The sequence below is a fragment of the Hippoglossus hippoglossus genome, chromosome 11 (genome assembly GCF_009819705.1).
Source record: "Hippoglossus hippoglossus isolate fHipHip1 chromosome 11, fHipHip1.pri, whole genome shotgun sequence".
In the NCBI taxonomy this organism is placed as follows: domain Eukaryota; kingdom Metazoa; phylum Chordata; class Actinopteri; order Pleuronectiformes; family Pleuronectidae; genus Hippoglossus; species Hippoglossus hippoglossus.
Window position 1 is genome coordinate 17,822,592 of NC_047161.1, and position 15,395 is coordinate 17,837,986.

The 15,395-nt window shown below is 40.8% G+C and overlaps 1 protein-coding gene across 2 annotated transcripts in view; it reads right to left on the bottom strand.

The window, feature by feature from the left end:
- trappc9 (trafficking protein particle complex 9) overlaps window positions 1-15,395 on the bottom strand; it is a 212,507-nt gene that overhangs the window by 126,596 nt on the left and 70,516 nt on the right. The window lies entirely within an intron of this gene.

Here is a 15,395-nt window from a genome sequence, read left to right on the forward strand (position 1 = left end):
CAAAACTGCGCGGTAACAACCAGGCTGCAGACCAGAATAGCTGACAGGGAAAAGAATATCTGGGACGTAGTGTAGCACTTGAAGTTTGCATTGCAAGGTATAATCACTTCACCAGCTCTGAAACCCCCCCGAAACCAGAAGTCTATCGGCAACAGCCCCCGAGCCTGTCCATTTAATGATGGGCATGACATTTCTGCACACAGCGTTTATAAGCGCATGCTCTGCACACCCTCCGAGTTTGGGTTTTCCTCTAATGTGGCAATTAGGATGGGACACTTTCTAAAGAGTGGGTGAGAAACCTTCCCAACTGTGAGGACTCAGCGATTATGGGATGTCAAGCTCAAGTTGAAGGTAGTAACAATATTTTGTCACAGAATGTGAAGAGACCCACATGACATTAACTCCCTCCAGCATCCGCATCGGACAGGTAATCTGATTGTCACTGTGAAATGTGCAGGGAGGAGGGGAGCAACCTGAGACACTCGTCTTTTATCAGACTTTAAAAATAAAACCTTAAGTGCATTAAGTACAGTCAGTAATGACAATGCTACAGCCTTTGTTCATTGTCAGCCCAGAAACATGTTTATCATCATGTTCAAAATGTCACTTCAGAAGCAGACCATAATTAGAGCTATAAACTGCAGCTTCTGAAGCATTTTTTGCATTAAAATAAAAATGGCACCAAGTGTGAGATATCACCACATTAAATCCCTGGAAGTGGAAATTAGCAAAGTGCTTATCAAAGGTCTCATCACGTGCAGGAACATGTTGGGTATTTAAATTAAAATAGCTCTAATTTAAAATGTAATGCAACTGCTTCTTTTTTCAGGCCTGAAACAATTTTCTCTATTGTTTGCTTCATGTGACAGGAAATGTAAATGTGTAAATTAGAATACTAGATGGCAGAGAGTCCCTAGGAACCTTCCTGACGACAGATCTACGACTAAAACCCGTGCACATCTGGCTACATCTGCCATAGCTAAAAGATAAACCCAACACCACAGGCCTTTTTACTTTAGATATATTTCAAAGACTTGTATTAGTCCCTTTTCCCCGATCTTGTTCCCGTTATTTCCGGGTTCTTTTTTATATTCAAAGTTTGGTTTTAGTAACGCTTGTTGCTACTGTTGATTTGAAGAAGCTATATTATGCTGTATAAATATTATAAAAACAGCTACAATAATTAGCAATTAATCATCATTTTCAATATTAGAGATATTTTATGGCTTCGTTACTCTAATGAACTATATCACTGCTGGTGATAGTTATGACATTAAAACATGAGAATTAGCAAATTCATATGATCACTAATGATAACTGACATGTTCAATTAAAAGAAATATGTACATAGTGTATACACTAGGGCTGCTTGATATATTGAAAATCTATCATCGGGATATCAACTTGATGGATATCGCATCATCTCTCTCTCTCTCTCACTCTCTCTCTCTCTCACACACTCACACTCACACACACACAGTGTGATCGGACACGTGTAAACTCAGTCTGGGTAACAGACTTCGTAAACTTAGTGAATGTATGTAGAGCCGGAGGAGATGTCGGGCGGACACAAAGAGAGAAGCAGGACATTACTGACAGATCCGCTAAAATCTGTAAAAAAAAAAATACTTTTCATGGTCCAAACATGTATGAAAGGACTCTAAATTAACACTACAGGTGGGCTTAGTTTAGGCTTATTTATCACAAGTCATATCGCATGTTTTCCTAATATCGTGCAGCCCTAGTATACACACCACCCTAACTACACACATATCCCAAGCAAGAAATTACAGTGGCTCAAGATGGCATCCTGTCACACATTCAATATCTAATCTTGCTGAAGCTGCTGTGGTGTGTACATGTTTGTAATAGTCACAAACAAATGGTCTCTATCTGCATACTGTATATATATGATGCAATTTTGATGACATGGTTGACAACTGTTTGCAAAGTCTGTTTGGAGCAGGTCAATAAAGCACAACACAGTGCATCTGACATTTTCAATACTTTCATTAGAGGAGCACACCTAAGCACATAAACCTCTCTGATACCACAACAAAAAGATAAACCAACATTTATTCATGTTGTCCAGGTCTGTTTCAAAAATACTTAACATTCTCCAGACAGTACGAGCCAGATCTAACAGGGATTAAAAAAGAGCTTCTACCAGGCAGAATACTGCCTTTCATTAATTCTTACTGCTCAAAACGACTTTCATACTGTATGAAGGGCTTTTTCCAGCTTATTAATTTCCTGACTTGTGGCAGGTCTGTGTTCTATTTAAAACAACTTCTGTAATCTTGTGCATGTCACACTTGCTGGTTATGATTAATTATTCTACATGGTTACTTTGTTTCAGCAGTTAGAATCAACAGAGACATATTTGAGACACGCCGGGACACAGTTCACACAGTTCTATGAAAACCCGATTAAACCCAATTAAAACTTTTTCTCTACTCTACCTCACTGAAACCCCTCAGGACTGCCCATTACCACAAATTCTCCCTCCTCGTAACCTCATCCAACAACTCCAGGTTCCTTGGGAATTGGCAGTGTGCATGTTCTCTCCTGCTAAGTAGGGCTGGACCCAAGAAGCCTCCAGTGTCAAAGCTAGTCAGAGTTTAGGAGTCATACCGGCAGAATTCATGAGGTTCTGGAGTCAGTTGGCTGGACCCGGTGTGTTTGTGAGAAGTAATTGGCTGTTGAGGACATCATCTGGGTAACACACCAGAATGCCTTGCGGGATCAGTACAAGCTTGCCAGGGTGGTCAACCTCAATATTGATCATATTGAGAAATGCGAATGAGAAAGCATTCCCGAGTCACCCAGTCTCAACTGTGAGGCCTGTCCAAGTAAGCACCACAAGCAAGCTCGGCAAAGCCAACAAGAAACATTGGACCCAAATCCATGCTACGGTTCTGCGCTGAGGCGTCAGGTGTCCACAACTCCAGAAGAAGATCCCTTCCAAGATAATGTGGATGAATAAGTATAAATGAGCTACTGATGCCTGACGCCAGTTGACTGGCGCCGATGTGTCCTGCATGGGCCACATTGGTGTACAGACTGAAAAAAGGATGTGGCTACAGACGTCCTACAGCTTGGATGCGTTCTTTCCTATTCTCACTACACGTGATCAGATCATCCAAGGCCATCTTCATGCCAGGTATGAACAGGGCCTCTGAGTGCTTAAAGGGCAAGAATGGTGCATGTATGCATGTGTGTTGAGGGCCTGTAGCTGTATTGTGTCCAGGCCGACAGGGTCATGATAATAAATTTATGGATTCAGACGTGTCCTCCCCTTTCTTAGGGATGTAAGACAAATTATGACCATTAATTGAATAAGTATACATAGTCATGCTAAAGTGAGCAGTGAAACGTACAATGGAAACCCAGGTCATGTATACAAGTACGTCCTGTGAATTCTCACAATAAAAGAACCATTTCATCCTCAGTAATTTGATTTCTTTTCTGAGTGTTGACTAATTCGCTTACAAGTGGTTCAATGTGATTATAGCATGTAAGTCATGAAGGGGAAGGAGAGAGGATGAACCGCAGCACTACATTTTGTCAGGGGAGAGTGGCATCTATCCCCTCAGACGCACTCGCATATACAGACACACACACGTGGTTTTCTCTGTATTACATGTGATCAGAGGTCAACAGAGGACCCATGGGTGCCTCAGACACGATGCGGCTGATCTTTTATGTAACCCTGTGGTCCTATGCAGGTGTCACACTATTTACCAGTTGGAGCGAACAACAGAAGCCTTACTTCACCCCTGACCCCTGCGCTGCTGTTCTCATAGTATATCAACAGCCAGTCAACCATGGAAATGTGAAGTCAGCAGCAAAGATGGGACAAGCAGAGCTGAAAGCCAGAAGCTTTCAAAGCCTGCAAAAAATGATGAATTGCACGGTGATGCATGAGCAGACATTTACACAAACACACACATTTATTACCGCACTTAGATACACACACACACCTATACACACAAATCACCAACAATGACCTGTCAAATGAAAAAGCAGGTGTGGTGGATGGTGAAGCATGGTGGCATATACACCAGCGCGCTGAGGCTGGCTGTGGTGCCGCTGAAGGTGATGTGATCACCACTGGTGCAGTCATCGGGTGCGACGGCATATGCAGCCACGCTTGGCCTGGCTGGATTTCACACATGGATTCAAGTCCATGAGCATGATGAAATGCTTGATTCTCTTCTAATTTCACCCACTGGGCTTGCATACACCAGCAGTTCCAGACACACACACAGACAGACAGACAGACTGACATGCACACAAACACAGGAGGACAACAAACAGAACCATACCATGGAAAATAATTTTACATTGAGGCCTGTTTACGCGATCACTGTAGGTCTTCTTGTTCCTTGATATTTTTGGACTTATACAGGGAACATTTAGTGTAAACTTTCTATAATCACTTTAACAGTCTAATCTGCTCATTATTAAAACATTTACATAAACACAGACACACTCAATTTACACATATTTTTTTCTGTCTTTACTCTTGACATGACCTGACTTTCTTTTTTTTTTTTTTACATTATTGACACTAACTAGAACTACAGTAATGTACACGCTGGCTCTATTTTGACCTAAAGTATTTGCTGTAGATGGTTGACTGCATCATAATATTACAGTAAAACTAAATGATGACAATGCAGTTATCAAGGTATATTATGACCTGCCGGTTTGATGCTAAATATTTTTTTTCAGTATTATTAATATGATTATATCCAACATTAAATTGCATTTATGAAATTTAAGTGGCAATATAATACATTTGTACATTTCCAGTGTGACTGCACTTGTGGATTATTTTCACAATTAATTAATTTAATGTTCATCCCCATAAATATATAAAGGCCAATATGACAAATTTAAATATGTGTAAACATTTATTTTAGATTGAGGAAATTCAAAGTAATAAATATTATCATATTTGACAAACTAGAAGCAGAGGATATTTGGCATTTTGCTGGGTAGATGATTTAATTTCTCGTTTAAATGAAACAATTTCATGTCAGTCAACTAACTGATAAAGGAATTAATTGTTTCAGCTCTGATTACCAACAAATTATCTCAAAACAAGTCGAGCAACCGAAACAATCATTTCCTGAAATAGCGCAGATACAGCAGCAGAATAAACTTTACAAAACCCCTAATTAAATATTAATAAGTAACCTTTTCATGTCACTGGTAAAGCTTAGATTGAGGTACAAAACTTGGTTAGTTAGAAGGAAAGATCATGTTCTGGGTTAAAGTATACCTGGTTAAGGTTTTAGAACAGCGGTTGGCTTAAAATGACAGAATGGCAGTTGTTCTCAACCGCACCTGCTTCCCACAAGGATTTTGTTGCTATTGGGTGTCATGTGACTTCCTCCCTCTCTCCGATTATAATCACTATCGCGCCTGGTAATTGTATCGCACATAAACAAGTCGTTTTGGGGCATTTGCTAAAAGGACTGATGTTCACTGATGCGACCGCTGGATGCAGCTTCACAATAAAATGTAACTATGGGTCGTAATAGGCCACTTGCACAAATGACCAAGGGGCTGATTTTTATGGGAGTCTCATTTGAAAGTGAGCACTCAAGCTTTTTCTTAATGTACACTTGAAGTAGAAAGAGCCTGAGCTCAGTGCAGCAATCAAAGCCCAATGCAGGTCATTGGGAAGATTTGCAGGGAAAACATGCCACTGTCATTTTCCCCTGAAATAAACTTTCAGCCTTGATACTGTCTGTCAACTATCCAACATGAGGCGTACTACTGCAATGGACTTTTCCCTAACAGACAATCAGGCACTTGACACAACTCATCCAAAGTACAGCTGCAAGAGTTTTAACCAAATCTAAGCCACAGGACTGAATTTAAAGTTTCACTGCTCATTTTGAAATCTCTTAATGGAGCTGTTACCAAATACATAACAGAGATGTTAGTCCAATATAACCCAGTGAGACCTCTGAGATCACTGGGGAGTGGTCTGCTAGTGGTACCCAGGGTCAAATCTAAACATGGAGAAGCAGCACAGCATCGGCTGCAATTTTTAAAACCAAGCGCCTTTAACTAAACTACTTTACAAGATCACTGTATTTCATTTTCTACACAGTTCTATTTTATTTGTGTTCATTTTCCCTCTCAACTTATTTCTAAATTCTGATATAGATTTATCCATTAAAGTTTTTTTACCCCTTTTTTTTATCTTTTTATCTATTTTACACTACTCTTTTTAATATTATATTTTGCTTGAAAGTGTAAAACCATGCGTTCAAATTTTTAAATAGTTTTCTTTTATCACTGTATTGTTTGTCCCTGTAGAGCACTTTGAATCTACCTCTGTGTATGAAAGGTGCTTTAGAATTCAAATTGCCGTGACTTGTCTATAGGGGCAGACACGTGTGGTTAGTCTATTGATACCAAATTGAAAGCAAGCAGCTACTTTGAATTGTAAAAATATAAAGATGTGTTTCACCTTCCTCAAGCTAGAATAACTTCTTTCCTTGAAAAGTTCAGCCGCACCTTTAATTTTTGGAATAAAAATATATAAATCGGCAGTTATTGAATTATGTAATATACGCACAATAATTCAAAAGGCACAGTTTATAACTCACTCCTTTCTTTGAACAGGCCCTCTAAAGAAATCTCACTGAAGTCTAAAGAGCCACGAGGAAAACCAGTCGACCGACTGTTGCTCTCCCAATCGGCCTGTCTCGCCGCAGCTCATAAAACGCTGCCTGGGAGCAAAGAGCGAGTTGTGCATTTTACATGAACGTTAATGAGGGAGACGAATACAAAACTCAGTTATCCTCGGGGTCAGGGTTTTAATGGACCAGATCATTCGGCCATCAGTTAGACGCGGGAGGCCTGCGGTGCCACATCTGCACTGACAGAGCAGCGACAGGTCGACAGGGACCAGATGTACGGCACCGACCGTCTTTCTCTGTGTCTGGTACACGAGCACATCCAGGATGCAGGAGCTTAATGCTAAATAAGATTTGGTGTTGCTTGCAGGAGGAGCTGTTCCCTGCGTGTCGCACAGTACAGTGTAAAATTGTTCCATGCAGCACACAGGAGACAAACACGCCCTTTCGCAATTTACACAAATACTAACATTCCTCTTATGATCAAATCTCGAAGGTTTAATTTGATGAGTTTCAGATACCCAGCAGCCGCCTCCTACAAGAAATGCAAATCACGAGGCAAATAATCAAAAGCAAAATAAAAGCCTCACGAGCAAAACCTATCACTCAACGTTTGCAGGCGTTCGGCAGAAAGAAATAGAGTGAATTATACACTCTATTATCATGAGTGCAATGGCAACCCTGCTTGAGAAAGAATGAAGCGCATAATCACATTTTGGCTTATCGAACTACTACCTGGAGCATGAAAGAGCCAGAAGCAGGCCTTGCTGCATCTCTGTCGATAGGAAGAAAATAATGATGGGGATGGAAACAGATGCAGTTTGAAAATAAAGAAATAAAGAAGTCCATCAACTCCTGTGGGTTTACAAACCAGAATCAGCTTCTCCGTGACACATCCCCCACCTCAAACACCATCCATCTTCCTATATCTCCTAATGTTTCCTCCTGTCATCTATCACAGAGGCACACGCGGGAGATGTGCTTCATGTAGCTGTCGCCTGAAGACAACAGGCGGCCATATACAGATGAACTGCAACAGTGAAGGGAAGGGGGGTGGGGGGGGGCACAGCTGTGGTTTGCAGCCTTAGCATCAAACCCCAATCAGTGAGGTTTGTGTGCTGTGTACAGGTAAATTAAGAGCTCAGAGATTAAACGGCTTGTAGGAATAAAAAAAAAATAGGTGTTGGCAAACAGCCAGCATCTGTGGCGGTGCAGAGTGTGTGTGTGTGTGTGGGTGTGTGTGTGTGTGTGTGTGTGTGTGTGTGTGTGTGTGTGTGTGTGTGTGTGTGTGTGTGTGTGTGTGTGTGTGTGAGAGAGAGAGAGGAGGAGCCTTCCTGATGATGATTATGCCTTCTGATTAATTTGAATTATCTCACATTCCCCATCTCTCCTCTTCACAGACACCTTAGACGCTTTTGTGCGAAAAGACTTTCCAGGACGTCGTGGCAAAAATCTAAAAATAGACAAGCGATTGAAAGATAGCTGCTCGCGACAAAGAGCTCCCCACCATAAGAGGATGGACGGGATATTTAGTTCATTCGTTGTCCCCTGTTTCGGTCACACTGGAGACATTTTTGTTCGATAAGGTTAAAGCTTCCATTGATGGGGCTGGCTGTCAAAATCCCCTAAAGGAGGAGGATTCAAATGGCACAAAAGAGGAGCCGTTCTGTGATAGAGAAGTGTACTGAGATGACCCTGGTGAGGCTTTGAAACTTTTGGAATGGCTTTCTTTCCCACCTTTCAGTAATGCCTGGATACATGCCTGACAGCTGGTAGAAAGTCAAACCACGGTTTGATTCTTCAGTAGCGCATGGTGAGGAATCACAGAGCTAAAGCCTGTTTACAAAGGCAGCTGACATGTTTGCTGCTCGATGGATTATTGTTTTCTGGAATGCCTCTGTTGCAGTGAAGAGTACTTGAGTGACTGTGGACTGATAGCATCAGATATGCCTGTACTTAAAGTCTAATCATAGGTTGACTGAATTATTGCTTTTATCCACAACTGCCTCACTCCCCCCCCCCCTCTCTCTCTCTCTATTGGTATATCTCTGGAGTCAAAGCTGAATAAACAGCAATAAAACACTATTGATTTGTTTACAGCCAGAGTGACCCGTGGCGTTAATAGCCGACCTAATAAGTAACACACCCATAACAAAAAGGTCCGACAAAGTGGAGGCTGATCCATATCTTCACACTACGTCTGATCTCTGGTGGGAAAGAAAGACTAATGAGGTGGTATGTAACTATACACTGAGACAGGTTCTTTCCTGCAGGTGGACACGATGGTTTCCTCATTTAAAACATACGAAAAGATTTAGGGGTTGACTCAATTGCTTCAAGGCTTCAAGTGTTGCCATTGCAATCAATGTTGAAATCAAATCAAATCCCAAAAGCCCATGAAATGAAACATAATAAACCACTATTATTAATTGTGCGTGAACATGAACGATTATTTTTAATGAGTCATCATCCTCACATTGTGACATGCCAACAAGCAATGGTAGCCATATTTACCAAAGTCAAGAATTACTTGTGTAATAACCAAAATTTGTACTGTAGAAAATCTGCATCGGGTTTGGGGAAAATCCGATGAAGCTTTAAAGCCCGCTACTAATTGGTAATATGGAGCTACAGCTCTATTCATGCTGCATGTGTTTCTGACGATGTTTTAGGGGATGATAGTCTATGTCCTATCCACTTACATGGAGGAGGCAGGTTTTGTGACATGTACTGCAGTCAGCCACCAGAGGGCAATCAAGATGCTTTGGCTTCATTTTTTAGGGAGCAGTCATGTTGTCTTCATATACAGTCATTGGTAAAAACCCACTTGTTTCTCTGCTTTCTTAGAGTCAGGTGAGAAAATTCAAAGAGTGACCTTTCCTTTCCAGGTGGTTGGCTTAACTAGAATAAAGAATGCGTTTTAGCTTATTATATTTTTTACTGTGTATATTCAGCTCTCTCTCTCTCTCTCTCTCTCTCTCTCTCTCTCTATCTCTCTCTCTCTCTCTCTCTCTCTAAGAATACTAGAAGTAAATGAACATCATTATATGTAAGTGTTAATTTCTTTTGTTCTCTTATGTCTACTTATCCTTTTAAAAAAGACAGGAAAATAGTCTTATGGCAAAATCGCACTGACAAATATTTCCGAATGGATGTTTTTAGTCGAGGCGATGCAGATGTCTCCTCCTCTACAGCTCAGCGAGCAGTTACACTCTGCTGGCTGTGCCCCTGGCAGAGATCAGCAACTCTCATGTCAACAGGGAAAGGATGTCAATATTGTATAAGAACTAATCATTTTTGGAAATGATCAGTTCCAGAAATTAAAACTCCAAGAGATACAAATCAAGTATGAATAATTTTTCATTCCAATGGGGCGGAGTTTATCCACCTACTGTTCTTTTATAAATCTCCAAATCATATGCAGGTTGGTAGTGAAATTTTCATTTGTCACTCAGATACTGATGGAAATAAGATGGAGGAGCCACACCCAGTAGAAAATGGCCAAAGACAAAATTCAGCATTCAGCATTGACTGCTCAGGTCATCCAGTGGGAACAAATGAGATGAAACATGCAACCAGTAACCTGCAAAAGGCTGGAATCACTTTAAATGGATATGAATAGCCAGGTAACCGATATGTTCCATGTAAAAACATAAGTCAATTAACATTACTACAGTAATATTAATATGCATGTAAAGTTGCTCAGTAATGAACAAAGATTTATAAGCATTCAATTGGGGAACAATGTAAGACATCTTTGTAAAATATGAAATCAGAAGGAAGCATTTTAATACTCAGCGAAGAATGAGAAAATGATTTGGTTGTTCAGCCTGAGTTTCACACTTGAGCAGACAGCTGTGGCAGTTATAAATATCTGTATCACGAGCTGGGATCTGTATCTGTGAAGAGAGCTGAACTGCCACCAGCAGGGCTGTGCTTCTATAAATAGCAGGCTGGCTGGCTGGCGGCTGGCAGGCAGCTCTCTCTGCCCCCGTCTCCGCTGGATTTGATTAGCCCCGAAGAAGCTCTGCCCTCCCCAACTTCAATACCCCCCTGACACAGTGCGTGTGTGTGCGTGTGTATGCACGTGTGTGTATGCACGTGTGTGTGTGTGTGTGTGTGTGTGTGTGCGCGCGTGTGTCTCTGGAGGCCTGGTTCTGTCTCACTGCACACAACCACAGACGCACACTTCATTGCTGAAATTGCTTACGTCGGCTTTTCTCAAGGGAGATCCCATTTTCCTCTGAGCCAACATGTTGAAGGTTACATCTTGTTTAAATTATGACGCAGCATTTATATGTTGTGGTGCCCAACACAAAAGATACAACATAATTATCTGTGTAATAATCCTGCCTCAAATTGAGACAGGATTTATTACCAAACCATAGTTTCTCTCAGCTCTTTTAGCTTCTTTTAGGTCTAGTGCTGGTTAGTAATAGTTTTTCCAGGCCGAAAACATCAGCTCTGTTTCTTGTTTTTCGTACAAACACTCTGATGGAGCCCACTGTGTGCTGCGGAACAGACAGAGTTACCAACTAGTTGTTAGAACCATGAAGAGCATTAAGCAGATACCCATACAGATGGTGGAGACCAAAACAGAGCAAAAGTGAGTAAATGCTTGAGCTTTTGATGATCAGACAGTTAACTCCAAACAAATCGCATCTCTTGATTTGTGTCTGCTGGATGTGTAAATTAACAAACATTTGCTACAATCAGCTTGCTCTTCCAGGGAGGAAAACTAGGAGGCAACCAAAATGTATTATTAAAATTATCAATGAATATGTCTATAATAAAAAAAAAAAAGGTTACTCATTTAGTCTGTCAGTCATTAAACTGCCCATTAAAATGTCCCAGGCCCAAGGCGCTTTCAAATGCTTTACTTGTCCTTCTAAAGATATATTTAATTTATAATTATGCTGCATAAAACAAAGAAAAGCGGCAAATCTTTACATAAAACCAGACAATGTTTTGCCTAAATGATTAATGTACACATTAATAACTTCTCCTGTAAATACAAAATAAACAGGAACAATATTCACAGGCACAACAATAAACTTGAACACCTTACTTTGTTGGTTTAGAATTACAGTTTGCTTTGTATTATTAATATTCACTGTCGAATGTTCTCGTATCATCTAGCTGTACTTTCAATCCAGAGTCTATATTCCTCTTTTCTTATGTTTCAAGGATATACTTCAACCAAAGGAATAAAAACTCTGAGTGTCTCCAAAACCCACTGTGAGGGTCACTGTTAGAGATTGTATTGCAGTGTCCACTGCAGTAATATCTTACAAATGACCACCTGAAATGGAACTATTTCATTTCATATTTGGCTGAGTGAGGAGGCGCACCTCATACAGGAGATTGTGCCCTCTAAGACCCCTGATGTTGGCAGGAGGAAGCACAGCAGGCTTCGCTCTCTCACACACCGTTCACCTCAGAGAAGCACACACATCTGCATTCGCACAGCCATCTCTGGATTGCAGTACTACGGCCTTATGAACAGGAATGCGAAACTGCATTGGATGCAGCTTTGCAAACCCCCGGACATTTGGTGTTTTGAAGTTAATCGCTGGGTGTGTCTGAGGGGGCCGGCCTATTTCTGTATCATAGACTCACTTGAAATGTCCTCGATGACATCTGTCAAGTGAAGACAGGTTCTCAAGAGGACTAAGTAACTGAGCAGGACTGCACACTGGCTGGCTTTAAAATGAAAGGTGGGTTTACTGTCTCGCCCTTTTTTTAATCTTACCCTCAGTCTGTCACTCAAATCAGCCATCACATAAATCCCCAGCTGATGGAGTTGGGGTTCAAGCTCCTAATAAAAGTCTGCAGCTGCTTTTCGCTTGTATGTAATCAAACATGGACCGTTACAGAAGAAGCGTGGACATAAACGATCGATCTTTGAAGATACTGTCAATTCAGAAGAGAATCTGAAGAGATGATGTGCTCGCACTGAGGAAACGGAGGCGCAGTGAGATGTATAGATGCAGTGGAGAGGTGAGGAGAGAAAGTGTCAAAGACATCAAGTTGTGGATGTGCCCTCGTGCTCCGATGGGGATGAGTCACTGAAAATAATCGGCAAAGCCAACCGACTGAGGCAGGACCTCCCTCACCTGCGGTGGATCCATCCCACCCTGACACAATGAACATTTTTCAAGGCCACAGGCATTTAGCAATTTGGTGGGAGGATTGAAGAATGGGTGCTAAGACTGAGCAATGAAGGGCAATATGAACACGTTAACTTCTCCTGTGGTGATTACAGATCAGTCAGGATTGACTGCATTTACTCTCCAAGCTCAAGCGTACATGACAAGAAATATTGCTGCCAGAATATAGCTCACGGCCACACATACAGCAGATCACATAAACAACAAGGGCGAGAATCAATCAAGGTAGTAACTTTAAAAAAACTAAACTGTAAAAATTGGCCTAAATTGGTTGAGCTGGACAAAAACTGTCAATCTCACACTTAATTGGCCCACCTAAGATTTAGATATGCAGGAAACACCCTGCTTTACTGCCAGCAAGTTTGGCTTGAAGGTTTTCAATTTCCTGTGCATCTGTCCATCCTTCCCTCTCAGCCAAAAAACAGTTATTAGCAGCTAATAAAAAATCTCTCTCGTTCTGTCACACACACACACTGACAAATCAAGTTTACACTAGCAGATCGCCTTTTCAAGAAGTAGTCTAACATATGCGGGGACATAGCTCGAAAACGTGGCAATAAGTGGAATCGAAGAGTTCACAGAGATGTCTTCAAGCAACACACCAGCACTTTCCTTTTGTAAATTGGAAGGTCAAGACTCTGTTTGAGGATTTAGAGAGTTCTGATGAAGGTTCTGATGAAGGTCCCATACTGCAGGTAACTTTGTTCCTCATTGGTTTTGTCATTCAAAATTTGTTGAGTGCCAGTTTTCAGAATTTCTTGCTTTACATAATATCAATGCATTACCATGGTTGAGGTTATGATTATAATGGTGAATAGAAGTTGTAAGTCTGCGACAGGACACACAACTCCTACAACTCTGATATGCGTCACGCGTCATCAATTGGAACTTTTTACAAGTTTGTGTTTTTTTTCTATATAGACAAACACATTCTAACAACGTGTTGCATAAGATTGCTTGGATTTTTTTTTGTTATCAATGCTGCACCCGTCCACCTCGACAACTTGAAGTGCGCACCGGGCCCTGTGGGTTTGAGTCAAAATCCTGAAAACAATACAGCTCTTATTGACGATGAGTCATGCAGCGGGGATTAACACATTTACTATCATACGCAGGCAAATCAGTGCAGAGACACAGCGAAATGAATCACCCCCGAAGTGTGTGTCCAACAGTATGTCTGCAAAAAGAAAGCAGAGAGAGCTCACGTCTGTACAACCTGCTCGAAGGCGGAATTCTTACAAGACAAGAGTCCTTATGTAATTGGCTTTACTTAAACAATGGTTCCAACACCATGTTCTGTGATGAAACACGAAGCTGTCACTCAGACTCTGCCTCTAATAAGCCTATCCACTTATTAAAATGCCAAGCTTGTCTTTTTAACATCGGCTGCTTCTGTCCCCCCCCCCCCCTTCCTGAATAGATACTGGATATCTAACAGGCTATGCATTGAATCCAAGGGGAAATGAATTGTTCATGTTACCTGCAGAGTTGCTGTGCTGAATACGGGAGACGTGAAGTCAGTACAGTAGAACTGTGAGTGAGCACACCACACAAGACACACTGGGATGATGGGCAGAATTTACTCTTAGAAATGGTCACAATATCTGATGTCCATCAAGGATGAAAGCTGTGAGATCTGTTTAGTTGTTATAGAAAAATAAACTTGGCTTTTTATTTCAGTTTTCTTTTCAGACTGGTTCTACAGTATCAACTGTATTGATGGACAAGAAAAGTATATTTAGTTAATGAGGAATAACTTAAGTGTTAAGTGCAGGAAAAAGCCAGACTGATACTCAGGTGTCAGGTGTTATTTTACACCAGAATCCAAAATGCAATAGAACATTGAGCTTAAACGACTTGAGGGAACAAAGGGATGAAATGACTTGAGAGAATTCTAAAAGGCCAGGAGAGTTTTAAAACGTTCTTTTCAGTTGCTTTTTCATTTTTTCCATACACTTCGAAACTCCCACTTCATTTTCATTTAGACTTCCTCCAATAATATGCAAAACCCTCAGTTATTTACAAAAGATAATTCTCATTTTCTCACAGTGAAGTTACTCCGCTATAATTAAAATTAAGTGTAGATTTCCTTTTGCATTTGTGAAAGTAGAGCTTAAATACAAATTATGTTATATTTAATTATTTGATCATCATACACTAGTTATTTGGCTATAGCATGTACTTACACATACTAAACAGTGTTGTGCGACTTTAGCCATGTAAGATGTTTAGATTCTTCTTCTATCCTTCACAAAATGACATCAGGGAGGCATCTGATGGGTCCCAAATTCATTTTGCAGTATCACAATGTCCCTCAGACATACAGCCAGATTCATCAAGAGCTATAATTTTCATACTTCCGTAAGATATTATCATTTTTGTAAAAAAAAGTTTTGTAAACAAAGCTGTCACTAGCTAAGCACCTTTAAACATGAACAGGAAACTTCCTCCTGTGCTGTCTCTGCCATTATTCAACATCCTGTCAAGTCTGGGTTGCCTTTCTTTGGCAGCACATCTGAACATTAGACATCAATGTGGTCTTCTCTCCTGCTGATTCACAAAG